At 40.1% G+C, this 8,211-nt stretch overlaps 1 long non-coding RNA gene across 1 annotated transcript; it reads left to right on the forward strand.

The window, feature by feature from the left end:
• Positions 1-3,155: 3,155 nt before the first annotated feature.
• Positions 3,156-6,811, forward strand: LOC123181359 (uncharacterized). The gene is made up of 3 exons (XR_006491652.1): positions 3,156-3,686; positions 6,181-6,294; positions 6,407-6,811. It is a non-coding gene; the product is annotated as an uncharacterized lncRNA (long non-coding RNA).
• The last annotated feature ends 1,400 nt before the right edge of the window (positions 6,812-8,211 follow it).

An 8,211-nucleotide genomic window follows, 5' to 3' on the forward strand; every position in this document is an offset into this window, starting at 1 on the left:
TAATTTCAGTGCTTGCAGAGAATACCTTGCTGAAAACCGCTTGTCATTTTCTTCTGCTCGTCGTTGGGTTCAACACTCTTACTTATCGAAAGTACTATGATAGATTCCCTATACTTGTGGGTCATCAAACCTCCAGTACAATATATAAGCCAGAGGGTTTAGTCCGTCGAGGGAGACACATCCATACACCCATTCATCATACCCCTAGGGTTTAGACCACAACATACGATCTCGAGGTAGATCGACTCTGTACTTCGATACCTTCATAATATAAACAAGAACATGGGTACCCCCCCCCCCGTGTTCTTCTCCTGTTACCCATCGATCCGATCTAACAGCTCGGGTCCCCCTTGTTGGGAAATGTTGCATGGAAAACAAAAAAATAATTCTATGCACATGCAATGATCTATCCATGGAGATGCATAGCAGCAAGGGGGAGAGTGTGTCTACGTACCCTCGTAGACTGTAAGCAGAAGCGTTTGACAACGCGGTTGATGTAGTCGAACTTCTTCTAGCTCCGACCGATCAAGTACCGAACGCACGGCACCTCCGAGTTCTGCACACGTTCAGCTCGGTGACGTCCCTCATCTTCTTGATCCAGCAAGGAGTCGAGGTACTAGATGAGTTCCGTTAGCACGACAGCGTGGTGACGGTGATGGTGAAGTGATCCTCGCAGGGCTTCGCCTAAGCACCGCGAGAATATGACTGGGGGTGTAAACTGTGGAGGGGGGCGCCGCACACGGCTAGGCAATTGCCTGGTTGTCCTAGGCGCCCCCCTTCCCACATATATATAGGTGGGGGGAGGAGGGAGAAGCCAGGAGGGCGCCCCAAGTAGGCCTAATCCTACTTGGGGTCCTCCCAAGTGGTGCGCCCCCCTATGCCGGAGGGGGAAGGAAAGAGAGGGGGAGAGGGAAGGAAGGGGGAATCATATTCCCTCTCTTTCCTTTCCCTTCCCCTCTTTCCTTCTCCTTCTTGGCCAGCCCATATGGGGGCGCACCAGCCCCTTGTGGCTGGTGCGTTTCCCCTCTTGGCCCATAAGGCCCATATCTTTTGTCGGGGGTGTCCGGAACCCCTTCCGGTGACCCGATATGTACCTGGTACCCTCCGGAACACTTCCGGTGTCCGAATACCATCGTCCTATATATCAATCTTTACCTCTTGAACATTTCGAGCTCCTTGTCATGTTCGTGATCTCATCCGGGACTCCTAACAACATTCGGTCACCAAATCACATAACTCATATAATATTATATCGTCAACGAACGTTAAGCGTGCGGACCCTACGGGTTCGAGAACTATGTAGACATGTCCGAGACACCTCTCCGGTCAATAACCAATAGCGGAACCTGGATGCTCATATTGGCTCCTACATATTCTATGAAGATCTTTATTGGTCGAACCGTTATGACAACATACGTAATTCCCTTTGTCCATCGGTATGTTACTTGCCCGAGATTCGATCGCCGGTATCTTCATATCTAGTTCAATCTCATTACCGGCAAGTTTCTTTACTCGTTTTGTAATACATCATCCTGCAACTAACTCATCTGTCACTTTGCTTGCAAGGCTTCTTATGTTGTGTATTACCGAGAGGGCCCAAAGATACCTCTCCGATACTCGGAGTGACAAATCCTAATCTTGATCTATGCCAACTCAACAAACACCTTTGGAGATACCTGTAGAGCATCTTTATAATCACCCAGTTACGTTGTGATGTTTGATAGCACACAAGGCATTCCTACGGTATCCGGGAGTTGCATAATCTCATAGTCGAAGGAATATGTATTTGACATGAAGAAAGCAATAGCAATAAAACTGAACGATCATTATGCTAAGCTAACGGATGGGTCTTGTCCATCACATCATTCTCCTAATGATGTGATCCTGTTATCAAATGACATCTCATGTCCATGGTTAGGAAACCTTAACCATCTTTGATCAACGAGCTAGTCTAGTAGAGGCTCACTAGGGACACGATGTTTGTTTATGTATTCACACATGTATTAAGGTTTCCGATCAATACAATTCTAGCATGAATAATAAACCTTTATCATGAATAAGTAAATATAAAATAACAACTTTATTATTGCCTGTGGGTAGCTTCAGTCTCCCACTTACACTAGAGTCAATAATCTAGTTCACATCGCCATGTGATTAACACCCATAGTTCACATCGCCATGTGATTAACAGCCATAGTTTACATCGTCATGTGACCAATACCCAAAGGGTTTACTAGAGTCAATAATCTAGTTCACATCTTCATGTGATTAACATCGAAAGAGTACTAAGGTGTGATCATGTTTTGCTTGTGAGAGAAGTTTAGTCAACGGGTCTGCTATATTCAGAGTCGTATGTAATTTGTAAATTTCTATGTCTACAACTAGGAAAGTGGCCCGCTCGATGCGCGGGCTACAAATTTATAATGTTTATTGATGATAAAATATGATTTCGTTTGTCTAAGTAAAAATTGATATTACATGTGATGCCATTTTTAAATATATAAGACTTCCGTGACATAGTTTTATCTTTGGTATATTCAGGTTTTTACTAAAATATATTTGCCATCACTTCATCATTTACGTGTTAATTATGCATGATGTACTAACTATTTTTTATGATTAGTTCATTGTTCAAAATTTTATTCTTGGCATTTTTATCACGTGCTTAGTTATATATATGTTTCCGCAGACACAAATTTAATAGTACTCATTGTTTTCGTGTAGGCATGGATAGATTTGCTAAGGTTGTGCTAGATTGGTAGGTATTCGTTTGCATATATAGCGATTTTTGTACTGCAGGTGATTTTGTTTTAACTTGGTATAAATATTTAAAGTGTATTTTTATATTGCACACATCCGTTAAGACTTTATTGTTAGTTTTTTGTTTCGATGGTCATTTGATTTAGTTAAGTTAAGACACGTGTGCTCAATCTAAATAGGTTTGTTCATAGTGTAGTAGTTTTGGTCGTTTTGGGTACCACCGCTCATTGGTTGTGCTGTGTATCAAATGCTAATTGTACCTTCCCTTTTATGTAGTCTTCTCTACCTAGTAGTTTTTCTGTGTGTTGTTTTTGGAAAAGTTCATTTTTTTTCTGCTGTTAGAATATTGTGGGATTTAGCCAAACAGGTTGACGCAGATGGACATAGCGACCACACACATCTTTCCTACGCACCCTAAAAAGAAACCTTATTTCCCATTCACGCTTTCACATTGACACATCTTGCTCTTGCTCTTCCCCTTGCCTGATCCCCTTTCTCACTCCAAAATTGCTGCCGCCGGTAGCTCCCATCAGCTTGATTCCTTGATTCAGTGCCTTGAGCTTGCTCGTCCTCACCTACAGCCAGCCCCGCAGCTTGATTCATTTGTGCAGCCATAGGGTGACCTTCGACGGCGGCTGGTTTGTCTCCTGATCTCCTCGTACGCCTCCTCGGTCTCCTCCTAGGCTGGTAAATGGCGATGGAGAGGTAGCAGGGCCCAAGGTGTAGCTGCGCAAGGGAGGAGGTGAGATCATCAATCTGCACGATGTTGTTGCTGTCTATGTCCGTGCAGGTGATGTTGGCGTGGATTTCGTCTCCAACAGCTGCTTTGATCCATCTTTAGTATGAGGATGGTGGAGATGTTTTCTGCCCCTAGAGCGCCGGCCAGACGCATCCTCCACATCGGCAACATTCTTCGAAGTTTGAAGGTCCCCTTTTTCCTTTTCCTGGCTGTCATATTTATTTTTCATAACCCCTTCCTTTGTGTGATTGAACTAATATAACGTAATTAAGGAAATGCCTCTTAGTGAAAAATGTTGAAATCTTGGAAAAACATGTGATTATTTTTTAAGGTCTCTATAAGTGTTAATTAGATAGATTTCAATTAGTGAGGGAAATTGAAAAGAAATTTAAGTATATGTCTGCGCACACATGGTAACTCAATCAGCGGCGCTTTTGGCATCGGCATGCATGTAAGCGATGCGCTTGCTTCTATCTTGCGTACTGTGAGGTCCGTAGGGGCGTTGTCATCCCCAAGTTCCAACTCGGACACGACATCACAGTCCAAAATGAGGCAGCCCAAAAATTTTGTCTTCGTCATCGACAAAGGCAGCATGGCTTGGTCATCGAATATTTTCACCCGCATGTCTTCAGATGACTAATACCTACCAAAATAAAGTTTTAAACTGTAGGATAAACTAACCTGACATATGTACGCCAGTCTACATGATGTATAGCTTATTGTGGAAACATGCACTAAATATACTTTGATTAATGTCATGTGCCTATTAAAGTGAGAAGCATGCACGGTTCGGAATCTGAAAATAAAACATGGATTGGTACCCATCAATAGACTTCTTATAGAACAGAATTGACCACAACCATATGGATGTACATGGAAAATAACATACCATCTCTTTGAAATAGCAATATTTATTGGAAATTTACATTTGGTGCACTCTAATGAGCCAATAAGAGTTGTGAAAATCTGTATATAGCACACTTTTCAAACTCTAATGCAAGGTGGTAACAATCATTTAATATTTAACATTTATGGGAATGTTAGAAACGAAAATGGAAGATAATATTGCGCAAGTCTAGACTATGCATCCCTCCAAATAAAGGAAAGATCGTGAGCACAACTTCTGAATGCATAGGTGTATATTTCCAGTTTTTATGAGCTGTAAAACCGCAAATACTAACAATTTTTATTTTAGCTATAACTGAATTTTCTTTGTCACTGAATTTCTTTTATGATCTGAATCTCTAGTTGAGAAAAGTTCACTGAAGTTACGAAAAACATTGCATTATGTCAGCCATTTCATATTGAATGCTTATGCCAAAAGAAGTGTTTTATAGCCACGTACATGTACCTATCGTGAAGTTAAGGTGGATCGTAGATCTTTGGGGTTTGATCACCATGGACGTTACAAAAAAAAAGCAAGGGATTGGGATTCCACTGTTGCATTTCTAACACCAATAGACTTTTAATACTACACTATGAAAAACATATGTACCATATTTAGAACTGAAACCCTTATAGTAGATTGTATTTTTCTGTGGAGTGCCTTGTCTTCTCGTTGCTACATCTGAAAGGAGTTTCAAAATATATCAGTTACTATTAAACAATGCAATCAGTTCCAAACAGCGAACATGCATCATACTACCTCCGATCCATAAAAAGTGTCGCGGTTTTGAACTAAACCCAGTTCAAAACTGCGACACCTATTTTGGATCGGAGGGAGTAGTAGTTTATAGGAGTAAACTTGCAAATATGACCACTTTGCCTCACTATATAGATGTTGAATCAAGAAATGCTGCAATTGACATGAGCTTAAACATATATGCTCACCTCCAGGAACAAAGTCAGGTGTGTGTGTGTGTGTGTGTGTATTCTAGTGTATAGTTACAGGAAAAATAACTTGGGCATACCTTTTAGAAAGGAGTGGATAAAGTGCTTCGATTGCCCAGAGTTGGCATCTAAACAGGAAAAAAATGGATGGATAATTTTATATCTAGTAAATAAAAGAACTTTGCAACATTCCTAGACATCTAACATTTATAGACTTTTTAGTCACTATGCCCAATCGCCAAGATATATCATCTTTCACAACCAAGCTTTAGCCAATGCAAATAGAGCATCATTAACATGGACCGATCCAATAAATAGATAATTGATCTTTTAATAAATATACTTAAGGAGGGCAGCCCAGTTTTTACATTAATGTAATTATCTCTGAATGCATAATTTGATATTTCCATATTAAATCAATTATGATTTAGAAGGTAGATCCAGGTAAATATGCGACCACATAACACCTTGTGAAAAGATCATCATTTTGAAGATTTACCAACATAAAGCCATCACTGTATTGCAGCATACACAGGGGGAAATTAATAGAATAGTTACCTTGTCTGATCCAGAACATATGTAAAGTAGCCAACCCTTGCACACCCTTCCTTATAAATAATCTGGAGAATAAAAATTGCTATTGAAACCGTGCTGGTATAAATCAAGTGCAGCCCTGTGTTTTGGCGCCAACAATGTTCATTGTGTTACAGTGCATGGATTGAAAAGGCCTGAAAGTGTTTTCTAGTTTTACAGTATTAGCAATTGATTCTTGATTGATGCTATGTGTTCCTACAGAAAATTCGCTGTTAGAATTGAAGCACTGATACTAACAATTTGACGAACACTTGCAGTGTGTTGCCCTACAGCAAGAAATGAGGCACATAACTGGGAACGATTGGACGTGGGGAGAGAAGAAATGTTACCTTGTTGTTGACCGAAAACAGTAGTAAAGCTCCAACCTCTAGGTAAATATCGTCCTTGACGAAGAGGTCGAATTCTGGCCACTTATAGGGTCTGTGTATGGTGTGTATCTCAAGTCCCAACTCTCACCTGATTGGTCTTCTAATCTCCCTCTAGCTGGCTGACAGGAGATTTCATATGTTAACAACAATGCTCCAAGAGCAATCCAACCATCCAAGGCATATGGTTTTGGAGATTAGCAGTTTGCAAATACGGAAGGAAAAATACCTTATAGCAGCTAGCTGTGGGGTGAAAGCAGATGTGGTTTTGGAGCAGCAGTTTGCAAATACGGAAGGAAAAATACCTTATAGTAGCTAGCTGTGGGGTCAAAGTAGATTGCAATTTGATTTTAATTTTTTTGATTCAGTTATGTTTGCACGTGGCTGTACCACATCAAAGCTGATTGAACCTACCTAATATCGTGGCAATTCTTTGGCCCTATTTTGTCCTGTAGCTGAGCGAATATCGATATTCTTTTCCCTGGCGGCCATACATGCCTAGTATCTCTTGTGTATTCATTGATTAATTTTTGTTGAGCGTCCTGGCTACCAATCTGTCCTGCTTAGTAGTTGATCCTATTAATAAGGGACAAAATAAAAGTAACAGTGCAGGGAAGAACAATAGCATACCTAGTCATCAAGGCCGGATTGCTGTATGCACACTGGGCGGCAGAGAGAGAACGGCATGGGGAGGGCATGGATTAATTACTATTCTTTTTTAGGGAATATAGATATTCTTCTGTTAGGATAGTGAAGAGATTTGGATGTGAGGTTGTTTTTATAGTGTAAAGATATGGTAAGTGAGATATGTACGTGATGGATGTGAGGTTCCTTTTTTAAGTGAACAGATATGGACGTGAGATATGTACTTGAGATTGTTTTTTTGTTTTGGAAAAGGTGAATTGTTATTCAGTTTTTTTAGTGGATTGGTAGGATATGTAATGGCAAAGGTGGGTAATTAATTGTCCTTTGGTTAGATCGGACGACTGTAATTTTTTTGTCTATTAAAATAAATGGCCAGATGTTTCTAATTTTTATGGTAATTTCTAGCATAATTCTATTTTTTTTAGCCCGTAAAGTACTTTTTATATATAATAGATGCCCTGCATGGAGCTACTCTAGCTAATTGCTCCCACTTTCAATATGTATCTAGATTAAGACTTACAGTCATCTGAATCGGTGTCAAAGCTTGCATCGGTGTAACCTTTTACGACAAACTCTTTATCACCTCCATAACCGAGAAACATTTCCTTAGTCCACAATGATCTACTCCTGGATCACTATTGTACCCCATTGCCAAACTCATGGCAAGGCACACAATAGGTGTGGTACACAACATGGCATACTTTATATATAGAATCTATGGCTGAGGCATAGGGAATGACTTTCATTCTCTTTTCTATCTTCTGTTGTGGTCGGGCTTTGAGTCTTACTCAACTTCACACATTACAATACAGGCTAGAACTCCTTCTTTGACTGATCCAATTTGAACTTCAAAATCTTGTCAAGGTATGTACTTTGTGAAAGTCCTATTAAGCGTCTCGATCTATCCCTATAGATCTTGATGCCTAATATATAAGCAGCTTCACCGAGGTCTTTCATTGAAAAATCCTTATTCAAGTATCCTTTTATGCTATCCAGAAATTCTATATCATTTCCAATCAATAACATGTCATCCACATATAATATTAGAAATACTACAGAGGTCCCACTCACTTTCTTGTAAATACAGGCTTCACCGAAAGTCTGTATAAAAGCCATATGCTTTGATCACCTCATCAAAGCGTATATTCCAACCCTGAGATGCTTGCACCAATCCATAGATGGATCACTGGAGCTTGCACATTTTGTTAACACCTTTAGGATCGACAAAACCTTCTGGTTGCATCATATACAACTCTTCTTTAAGAAATCCATTAAGGA

Source organism: Triticum aestivum, chromosome 1D (assembly GCF_018294505.1).
Source record: "Triticum aestivum cultivar Chinese Spring chromosome 1D, IWGSC CS RefSeq v2.1, whole genome shotgun sequence".
Lineage (NCBI taxonomy): Eukaryota > Viridiplantae > Streptophyta > Magnoliopsida > Poales > Poaceae > Triticum > Triticum aestivum.